Consider the following 12,118-nt stretch of genomic DNA (forward strand, 5'->3'; position numbering starts at 1 on the left):
CCCAGCTACAATACATGCAGCCTTAGGATATATGGTTTTCGGTTTACATGGAGTCCAATGAGGTTCTTCCAGGGACGTTGATGTGTCTGCTTGGTGGGAGGATACACACGACAGATTATGATGGAAGAGTTCTCTTGGTAGGTAATGCGGTCGGCATTTTATTGTAAGGAATTCTAGGTCAGGTGAACAAAAGGACTTGAGTTCCTGTATGTTGTTATGATCACACCACGTCTCGTTACTGTATGTTGTTATGATCACACCACGTCTCGTTAATCATAAGGCATACACCCCCGCCCTTCTTCTTACCAGAAAGATGTTTGTTTCTGTCGGCGCGATGCGTGACGAAGCCAGGTGGCTGTACCGACTGACGTGTCCCGAGTGAGCCATGTTTCCGTGAAACAAAGAACATTACAATCTCTGATGTCTCTCTAGAAGGCAACCTTTGCTCGGATTTCGTCTACCTTGTTGTCAAGAGACTGGACATCGACGAGTAGTATGCTCGGGAGCGGTGCACAATGTGCCCATTTACGGAGCCTGAACGGAAGACCGCTCCGTCTGCCCATTCTGCTGCGCTGTTGTTTTGGGTCGCCAGCTGGGATCTGATCCATTGTCCTGGGTGGTGGACCAAACAGAGGATCCGCTTCGGGAAAGTCGTAATGTTGGTGAGTTGACGTTGCTCTTATATCCAATAGTTCCTCCCGACTGTATGTAATAAAACCTAAGATTTCCTGGGGTAACAATGTAAGAAATAACACATAAAAAAACTAAATACTGCATAGTTTCCTAGGAACGCGAAGCAAGGCGGCCATCTGTCGGCGCCGGAAGTACATGCCGGCCATATTACCTCCCAAGAGAATTCTCGTCAGTTATCGTCACAGCTGTGTATACACCCCCTCAAGCAGACACCACGACGGCCCTCAAGGAACTTCACTGGACTCTAATGTAAACCATATATCCTGAGGCAGCATTTATTGTAGCTGGGGATTTTATCAAAGCAAATTTGAGAACCATGCTACCTAAATTCTATCAGCATATATTGATTGCAGTACTCGCACTGGTAAAACTCGATTACTGCTACTCTAACTTCTGCGACGCATACAAGGCACACCCTCGCCCTCCCTTCTGCAATTCCGACCACGACGCCATCTTGCTCCTACCGTCTTATAGGCAGAAACTCAAACAAGATGTTCCCATGACTAGAACCATTCAACGCTGTTCTGACCAATCAGAATCCACGTTTCAAGATTGTTTTGATCACGTGGACTGGGATATGTTCCGGTCAGCCTCATGAGAACAACATCGATCTATACACCGACTCGGTGAGTGAGTTTATAAGGAAGTGCATTGGAGAGGTTCTAACCACCATGACTATTAAAACCTACCCTAACCAGAAACTGTGGCTGGATGGCGGCATTCGCGCAAAACTGAAAGCGCGAACCACCGCATTTAACCATGGAAAGAGGTCTGGGAATATGGTTGAATATAAACAGTGTAGTTATTCCATCCGCAAAGCAATCAAACGAGCGGAATATCGGTATAGGGACAAAGTGGAGTCGCAATTCAACGGCTCAGACACGAGGCGTATGTGGCAGAGTCTACAGGAAATCACGGACTACAAAAAGAAAACCAGCCACGTCACGGACACCAACGTCATGCTTCCAGACAAACTGAACACCTTCGCCCGCTTTGAGGATAATACAGTGCCACCGTCACTGCCTTCTAACAAGGACTGATCTCCCCACCCCCCCTTCCCTCTCCTCTCCCGTGGCTGACGTGAGTAAGACAATTAAATGTGTTAACCCTCGCAAGGCTGCTGGCCCAGACGGCATCCCTAGCCGCGTCCTCAGAGGATGCGCAGACCAGCTGGCTGGTGTGTTTACGGACATATTCAATCGCTCCCTATCCCAGTCAGCTGTCCTCACATGCTACAAGATGGTCACCATTATTCCTGCACCCAGGAAGGCAAAGATAACTGAACTAAATGACTACCGCCCCGTAGAACTCACCGTCACCATGAAGTGCTTTGAGAGACAAGTCAAGGATCATATCACCTCCAGCTTACCGGCCACCCTAGACCCACTTCAATTTGCATACCACCCCAACAAGTCCACAGTCAATGCAACCACATTCACACTGACCTATCCCATCTGGACAAGAGGAATACCCATGTAAGAATGCTGCTCATTGACTTCAGCTCAGCAGTCAACACCACTGTACCCTCCAAGCTGGAAGCCCTGGGTCTCAACCCTGCCCTGTGCAATTGGGTCATGGACTTTGACAGGCCACATTCTGACAGGCCGCCCCCAAGTGGTAAAGGTAGGAAAAAACATCTCCACGTCGCTGACCCTCAACACTAGGGTCCACAAGGGTGCGTGCTCAGCCCCCTCCTGTACTCCCCGTTCCCTCATGACTGTGTGGCCATGCACGCCTCTAACTTCATCAAGTTTGCAGACGACACAACAGTAGTGGGCTCAACTACCAACAACGACGAGACAGCCTACAGGGAGGAGGCGAGGGTGGTGTCAGCAAAACTACCTCTCACTCAATGTCAACAAAACAAAGGAGATGATCGTGGGCTTCAGGAAATGGCAGAGGGAGCACCCCCCTATCCACATCAGAGGGACAGCAGTGGAGAAGGTGGAAAGTTAAGTTCCTCTGCATACACATCACAGACGGTGTGAAATGGTCCACCCACACAGATGGTGTGGTGAAGAAGGCACAACAGCACCTCTTCAACCTCAGGAGGCTAAAGAAATTTGGCTTGTCATCTAAAACCTTGACAAACTTTCACATATGCACAATTGAGAGCATCCTGTTGGGCTGCATCACAACCTGGTACGGCAACTGCACCGCCCTCAACCGCAATGCTCTCCAGAGGGTGGTGCAGTCTGCACAACGCATCACCGGGGGAAAACTACCTCCCCTCCATGACACCTAGAGCACCTGATGTCACAGGAAGGCCGAGAAGTTCATCAAGGACAACAACCACCCGAGCCACTGCCTTTTCACCCCGCTACCATCCAGAAGGCGAGGCCAGTACAGGTGCATCAAAACAGCTATCTCAAGGCCATCAGACTGCTGAACAGCAATCACTAACTCAGAGGCTGCTGCCTAGATTGAGTCCCAAATCACTGGCCACTTGAATAAAATGGATCACTAGTCACTTTAAACAATGGCACTTTAAATAATGTTTACATAACTTACATTACTCATTATGTATAGACTATTTTACACCATCCATTGCACCTTGCCTATGCCGCTCGGCAAATCGCTCATCCATATATTTATATGTACATATTCACCCCTTTAGATTTGTGTGTATTAGGTAGTTGTTGGGGAATCGGTCGATTACTTGTTAGATATTACTGCATTGTCGGAACTAGAAGCACAAGCATTTTGCTACACTCGCATTAACATCTGCTAACCACGTGTATGTGACCAATACATTTGGATTTGAATACAAAAAGCTAAGCCTCATGTCATCACAAAGAGGAACTTTAAAAACTGCAGCTTACAAGCTTTTAATTGTTTTACTTGTTCTTCATTTTATCAAATCAAACTTTGTCACATGCGCTGAATACAAGTGTAGACCTTACTGGGAAATGCTTACTTACAAGCCCTTAACCAACAGTGCAGTTCAAGAAGAGTTAAGAAAGTAGACTAAAGTAAAAAATAATAACAAAAAGTAACACAATAAGATACTGAGCCAGTGTGCGGGGGTACAGGTTAGTTGAGGTAATTTGTACATGTAGGTAGGGGTGACGTGACAATACATAGATAATAAACAGCAAGTAGCAGCAGTGTACAAAAGGAAGGGGGTGATGCAACCGGTCAGGATACTCTCTTTGGTGCAGCTGTAGAACCTTTTGAGGATCTGGGGACCCATGCCAAATCTTTTCGGTCTCCTGAGGGGGAAAAGGGTTTGTCGTGCCTTCTTTACGACTGTCTTAGTATGTTTGGACCACGATAGTTCTTTGGTGATGTGGACACCAAGGAACTTGAAGCTCTCAACCTGCTCCACTACAGCCCCGTCGATGTTAATGGGGGCCTGTTCGGCCTGCCTTTTCTTGTAATCCACGATCAGCTCCTTTGTCTTGCTCATAGAGGGAGAGGTTGTTGTCCTGGCACCAGAGTGGGTTGATTCACTGTTGTGGTCATCCTGTCTGGGTTGGCGCACCCCCTTGGGTTGTGCCATGGCGGAGACCTTTGTGGGCTATACTCGGCCTTGTCTCAGGATGGTAAGTTGGTGGTTGAAGATATCCCTCTAGTGGTGTGGGGGCTGTGCTTTGGCAGAGTGGGTGGGGTTATATCCTTCCTGTTTGGCCCTGTCCGGGGGTGTCCTCGGATGGGGCCACAGTGTCTCCTGACCCCTCCTGTCTCAGCCTCCAGTATTTATGCTGCAGTAGTTTGTGTCGGGGGGCTAGGGTCAGTTTGTTATATCTGGAGTACCTCTCCTGTCCTATTCGGTGTCCTGTGTGAATCTAAGTGTGCGTTCTCTAATTCTCTCTCTCCCTCTCTCTCTCTCTCTCTCTCTCTCTCTCTCTCTCTCGGAGGACCTGAGCCCTAGGACCATGCCCCAGGACTACCTGACATGATGACTCCTTGCTGTCCCCAGTCCACCTGACCGTGCTGCTGCTCCAGTTTCAACTGTTCTGCCTTATAATAATAATAATAATAATAAATAATAAATAATTATTATTATTATACAACCATGCTGGTCATTTATGAACATTTGAACATCTTGGCCATGTTCTGTTATAATCTCCACCCGGCACAGCCAGAAGAGGACTGGCCACCCCACATAGCCTGGTTCCTCTCTAGGTTTCGGCCTTTCTAGGGAGTTTTTCCTAGCCACCGTACTTCTACACCTGCATTGCTTGCTGTTTGGGGTTTTAGGATGGGTTTCTGTACAGCACTTTGAGATATCAGCTGATGTACGAAGGGCTATATAAATAAATTTGATTTGATTTTGATTTGATACTGCCAGTTCTCAGACCTCCTCCCCATAGGTCGTCTCATCGTTGTCGGTGATCAGGCCTACCACTGTGGTGTCGTCAGAAGACTCCAACATCCATCATTAAGTTGTGTTTGGCCACTCAGTTGTGGGTGAACAGGGAGTACAGGAGGGGACTAAGTACACATGCTGAGGGGCCCCAGTGTTAAAACTTCTTAGGGCTAGGCACCTTTTTCTCAATTTCCACCTGAATGACGTGCCCAAAGTAAACTGCCTGTAGCTCATGGCCCTGAAGCCAAGTTTTGCATATAATTGGTACCATTGAAAAGAAAACTTTGAAGTTTGTAGAAATGTTAAAATAATGTAGGACAATATAACAATAGATATGATATGAGAAAATCCAAAAGAAAAACCAACCAGGATGGTTTTTTTGAGAGAGAGATCATCCTCTTAGAATTGCAAGAGAAAGGTCATATTGTAAATTAGCCATAAGAATGGCATCCTTCCACAGGGTGTCAGCAGTCTATGTTAAAGTTTTCAGGCTTGTAACTTCAAAAACGAATAAGAAATAACCGTTTTTGTAGGACACAGTACTGGAAGTCCGTGTTTACGTGCGCCATGAAGAAATGCTAAAAAGAAATGTTTAAAATAAAATAAATTTAAAAAAATAAAATTTAAAATAAAATCGGTTTCCTATTGAACATACTTCTTTCCGAAATAAAAAGTATAGTTCGATTACATTTTAGGGTATCTGAGGAGTAAATAGAAACGTATTGACTTGTTGAAACAAAGTTTAGGGGTAGATTTTCGGATTCCTTTCTCTGCAAGTTGAACAAGTGGATTCCTCAAATCGATGCGCCAACAAACTTTTTCGGATATAAAGAAGGATTTTATCTAACAAAACGACACTACATGTTATAGCTGGTACCCTTTGGATGACAGGAAGATTTTCAAAAACTAAGTGAATATTTAATCTTTATATGTGAATGTATGAAACCTGTGCCAGAGGAAAAATATTTTGATCTGGGGCGCCGTCCTCAAACAATTGCATGGCATGTTTTCGCTGTAATAGCTACTGTAAATCAGACAATGAAGTTAGATTTAAGAATTTAAGCTTTCAGCCGATATAAGACATTTATATGCACCTAAATGTTTCAAATCCATAATATTTATGATTATTTATTTTAATTATTAATTATGATTCAATTGTAATCCTGTATTGACGCGTTGCTTGTTTGATGGTTCGTCTGAGGGCATAGCAGAATTTCTTATCAAGCGTCCGGATTAGTCTCCCGCTCCTTGAAAGAGGCCTTTAGCTCAATGCGGATGTTGCCTGTAATCCATGACTTCTGGTTGGGATATGTACGTACAGTCACTGTGGTGGGGACGTCGTCAATGCACTTATTGATGAAGCCGATGACTGAGGTGGTGTACTCCTCAATGCCATTGGATGAATCCCAGAACATATTCCAGTCTGTGCTAGCAAAACAGTCCTGTAGTGTAGCATCCGTGTTGTCTGACCACTTCCGTGTTGAGCGAGTCACTGGTACTTCCTGCTTTAGTTTTTGCTTGTAAACAGGAATCAGGAGGATAGAAAATGGTCAGATTTGCCAAATGGAGGGCAGGGGAGAGCTTTGTATGCATCTCTGTGTGTGGAATAAAGGTGGTCTAGGATTTCTCTCCCCTCTGGTTGTACATGTTACATGCTGATAAGTGCCGCTTCTGGTTGAGCATTTTCTTCTTTGCGTATTGCCTTATAGAGTTGGTTGAGAGCGGTCTTAGTGCCAGCTTCGTTCTATGGTGGTAAATAGACAGCTACGAATAATATAGATGAGAACTCTCATTAGATAGCATGGTCTACAGCTTATCATATGGTACTCTACCTCAGGCGAGCAATACCTCAAGACTTCTTTAATGTTAGACATAGCGCACCAGCAGTTATTGACAAATAGACATACCCCCATCCCTTGTTTTACCAGATGGTGCATGGAAAATCCCACTAACTCTATATTGTACATATCGTCATTCAGCCACGTCTCGGTGAAACATAAGATTACAGTTAATGTCCCGTTGGTAGGATAATCTTAATCGTTGGTCATCAATTTTATGTTACAATGATTGCACATTAGCAAGAAGAACAGATGGCAGTGGGAGTTTACTTGCTTGCCTACGGATTCTCAGAAGGCTGCCCGATCTGCGGCCCCTTTCCCTGCCATTTTCTTCAAGCAAAAGGCGGAGATCTGGGCCTGTTCCAGTGAAAACAGAATATCCTTCTCGTCGGACTCGTTAAAGGAAAAAGTTTCTTCCAGTCCGTGGTGAGTAATCGCTGTTCTGATGTCCAGAAGTTATTTTTGGTCATAAGAGATGGTAGCAGCAACATTATGTAAACAATAAGTTAAATAAGTTACACAAAACGCAAACAAACTAACAAAGTAGCACAATTTAGTGACCTTGATTGCATTTCAGCTATCCCTGAACCTGATTTAGCTTTGAGCTTTTTTGCAGATGTCTTCAATACGATTGTGGATTATTATGTAACCGCTCTTTCGGATTGTAATGGGAACCCAGCTAAATTCTGGAAAACTGTCAAATCCCTGAAGGGTTCTACTTTCACCTCTCGGCCACAACCAATTAATTCAGACACTGGCCTCATTACGGAAAACAATTCCATCTTTGATACATTTAATCGAGTTCACACGACTGGTGATGCAAAGCACTTCCGCATTGTCTCCGTACTGTTTGTTGCTACTTGGCTACCTGACAAACCTTTTTAGTTTTTTACTCTTAACTATTTAATCAAACTCTGTATCTAACAAGTTTACCAACGTCTTAGTTTTGTCCTCAATTTATTTGTCTTACATTTTTTCTACCCTGGACATAACATTATGCCTTCTCATTGCAGTCGCTCTACAGAAGAACTATCGCCTTATGGTGAGGATAGCTGAGTTGCATGTTCGGCTTCAGACGCAATCGTTCAGATGCAAGGCAAGGACAATTTAAGTGAAGGAAAGGATACAGCGTCTGTGCCGCCAGTAAATACAGGTTGTGTTAGTCCCCCTGCACAGTCCCTTGAGCCGTACAATTTTCTCAATGCTTCTGGAAAGAAAGCCTGTTGGCATGCTCAACCAGTGTTGCTCTTTCAACTGGTTTTCCCCACTAAGCAACAAGTCGGAGTCAGAGCCCAAGCCTTCTCAGGTTTCTCCACCCATTATGGCGTCTGAGCCGCCAAAGCCTCCCCCCATTAACTCTGATAAATTTAAAATCCTAGTCATTGGCGACTCCATTACCCGCAATATTAGACTTAAGCAATTAGGCACGAGGCAGTGTGGTATATTGGCAGTGTGGTATATGGCCAATATACCACAAACCCAGAGGTGCCTTATTGCTATTATTAACTGGTTACCAACGTAATTAGAGCAGTAAAAATAAATGTGTTTTCATAGTCGTGGTGTGTGATATACCACAGCTGTCAACCAATCAGCATTCAGGGCTCGAACCAACCAGTTTATAATGAAAAAGAATCATCCAGCTATCATACATTATTTACCAGTGGGCAGGGCTACCGACGTAAAGGCTAATCTGAAATTGGTGCTAGCTGAGGCTAAAACTGGCGAGTGTAGCTGGTGCAGGGGTATTGTTATCCACATCTGCACCAACGATGTTAGAATGGAACTGTCAGAGGCCACCAAGCACAACATAACTTGAGTGTAACTTAGATAAGAAAGATGTGTTGGTATCGAGTAATTGTCTCTGCCCCCCTCCCAGTTTGGTGGGGGGTGGGGGGGTGATGAGCTCTACAGCAGACTTGCACAACTCAATCGCTGGTTGAAAACAAAACAGTTTTCTGCCCCTCCCAAAAGATAGATAACTGTCCCTCTCTTGGATCCCCACACAAACAGGACCAAGCCTGGCCTGCTGAGGAGTGACGGACTCCATCCAAGCTGGAGGGGTGCTCTCATCATAAACTTATCAACAAACTTAACCTAGCGTGATACCCTAGATGCAGTCGCTCCTCTAAAAACAAAACAAAATCATTGTGTCACAAGAAATGAGCTTCCTGGTAGACAGAAAATACCCGAGCCCTGAAGCAATCTTCCAGAAAATTGGAACGGAAATGGCGTTCCAACAAACGATGTATTCCGACTAGCTTGGAAAGACCACAGACAGAACAGTGAGAGATATTTTACCAGATGTATAAATGTAAAGCATCGGCTTGGCGTTTCTACTCAATACCAAAATTATGGTATTGAGAGGAAGCCCAGTTGCCAGCAGTGGGAGAAGATGGAATGAGATGGATTGTGACTGACATTCTGCACATTCTCTCATCGACAAAACTTGGGATCTCAGGACTATTTTCTGTTCCCAAAATTAGAATATATGTTATGAACAGAGTGGACTAAGTTTTGTAAACTTTACTCTTTGCCAAAGTTTCAAAAATTGCGTTGTTTAGAAGGAGTGCAAAGGCAACTTGAGTTATTGCACACGCGCACTTCACAGAGTAGGTGTTCCCTAATGGAAAAATGTGCATGCGTGATAGAACGCACCAAAAGGATCTTGCTAGCTCATGCTTAGCTCTGCCCACCTCCATGCTTGTTTTGCCCATTATAACTCATTTGTTCCCATTTGAAACAACAGGCTGTGGTCTATCTTGGTTTAGTTATAAAAATATTTGACAGTACCGTGAAATATCGAAGCGCCCTTACTGGTGCTCGATTAGCCTACTTCTCCAAGCTGGTTGAGGAGAATAAAAACAATCCAATTTATTTTTAATATGGTTACACAGCTAACTAAAAAAGCAGCATTCCCCATGTGAGGATCGCCTTCACGTCAGCAGTGACTCACTCCTTTTTGAATATGCTTATTTCTTCAAAACTGCACAGAACTGCCAGGACCTAGGATCATTGGAGACACTCAAGTTTTTTTATCCTGTATTTCGACACATTCACGAAAATAGTCATGGCCTTCAAACCTTCCAGCTGCCTACTGGACCCTATTCCAACTAAACTACTGAAAGAGCTACTTCTTGTGCTTGGCCCTCCTATACTGAATGTAATAAATGGCTCCCTATCCTCTGAATGTGTCCCAAACTCACTAAGTGGCAGTAATAAAGCCTCTCCTGAAAAAGCCAAACCTTGACCCAGATTTTTAGATTTTTTAACTAATCAGCCTATTTCAAATTTCCTCCCATTCAAATTTTTTTTAAAGCAGCAACTCACTGTCTTCCTGAAGACAAATAATGTATGCGAAACACGCTAGTCTCGTTTTAGACCACATCATAGTACTGAGACCGCACTCGTGAAGGTGGTAAATTGCCTTTTAATGGTGTCAGACCAAGGCTCTGCATCGGTCCTCGTGCTCCTAGACCTTAGTGTCGCTTTTGACACCATCGGTCACCACATCCTTTTGTGGAGATTAGACCTTTTATGGTTTCCACAAGGACAAGTTCTTGCCTGGTTTAGATCTCATCTGTCAGAAAGATAGTTTGTCTCGGTGGATGGTTTGTCCTCTGACAAAGCAATGATGTTGGTGTTCCTCAAGGTTCCGTTTTAGGACCACTATTGTTACCCTATATATATTCTACATCTTGGTGATGTCATTGGGAAAAACATTGCCAACTTTCACTGCTATGCGGACGACACACAGCTGTACATTTCAATGGTGAAGCCCCAAAATTGACTAACCCGGAAGCCTGTGTTTCAGACATAAGTGGATAGTGGCAAATGTTTTACTTTTAAACTCGGACTAAACAAAGATACTAGAGTTCTCGGTCCCAAAGAACAAAGACATCTGCTGTTTGATCTGACAATTAATTTTATGGTTGTACAGCTGTCTCAAATAAAACTGAAGGATCTCTGCATTACTCTGGACCCTGATCTCTCTTTTGACAAACATATCAAGAAAGGGCAGCTTTTTTCCATCTTTAACATTGCAAAAATCTAACTTTTTGTCCAAAAATTATGCAGAAAAGCTCATCCATGCTTTTGTTACTTCTAGATTAGACTACTACAATGTTCTACTCTCCAGCTTCCCAGATAAACACTTAATAAAACTTTAGTTTACGCTAAATACGGCTGCAGGAATCTTGAAAAATTTCCCCCCAAAATGGATATTATTACTCCAGTGCTAATCTTCACATTGGCTTCCTGTTAAGGCTAGGGCTGATTTCAAGGTTTTGCTGCTAACCTACAAAGCATTACATGGACTTGTGCGTACCCATCATGCCTCGGACCACCTGGCCGGACGACTCCTGGCTGTCCTCGTCCCCAGTCCACCTGTTCATGCTGCTACTCCAGTTTAAACTGTTCTCCCTGCGGCTATGGAACCCTGATCTGTTCACCAGACGTGCCATTCTTTCCTGGACCTGCTGTTTTCAACCCGCTCTCTTGCTCCCTCTCCATCCCTCTCGCACCTGCTGTCCAGACCTCGGAATGCTTGGCTTTGAAAAGCCAGTTGACATTTACTCCTGAGGTGCTGACCTGTTGCACCCTTTACAACCACTGTGATTATTATTTGACCCTGCTGGTCATCTATGAACTTTTGAACATCTTAAAGATGCCTTAATGGCCACGTACTCCTATAATCTCCACCCAGCACAGCCAGAAGAGCACTGGCCACCCCTCAGAGCCTGGTTCCTCTAGGTTTCTTCCTAGGTTTTTTTCCCCCTAGCCACTGTATTTCTACATCTGCATTGCTTGCCCTTTGGGGTTTTAGGATGGGTTACTGTATAAGCACTTTGACATCTGATGTAAAAAGAAAAATGGCTTTATAAATACATTTGATTGAATCACCATTTTATTTCAGCGGGTCATCTCTTTGAAAGAACTTCCAAGCCTATTCACAATGATTTTGGTCTGGATGCTGATAGGGAAACTTGCTGAATGATCAAATAAATTATGAATGTCATTGTATGCTGTAGTGTTAAGATTTCCCTTCACAGGAACTATGGGGCCTAGATTGAACCATGAAAAACAGCCCCAGACCATTTATTCCTCCTCCACCAAACTTTACAGTTGGCACTATGCACTGGGCAGGTAGGGTTCTCCTGGCGAATACAGTTATTTATTTTTATTTCACCTTTATTTAACCAGGTAGGCAAGTTGAGAACAAGTTCTCATTTACAATTGCGACCTGGCCAAGATAAACAAAGCAGTTCGACACATACTC

This window comes from Oncorhynchus tshawytscha, linkage group LG14 (genome assembly GCF_018296145.1).
Source record: "Oncorhynchus tshawytscha isolate Ot180627B linkage group LG14, Otsh_v2.0, whole genome shotgun sequence".
Classification (NCBI taxonomy): domain Eukaryota; kingdom Metazoa; phylum Chordata; class Actinopteri; order Salmoniformes; family Salmonidae; genus Oncorhynchus; species Oncorhynchus tshawytscha.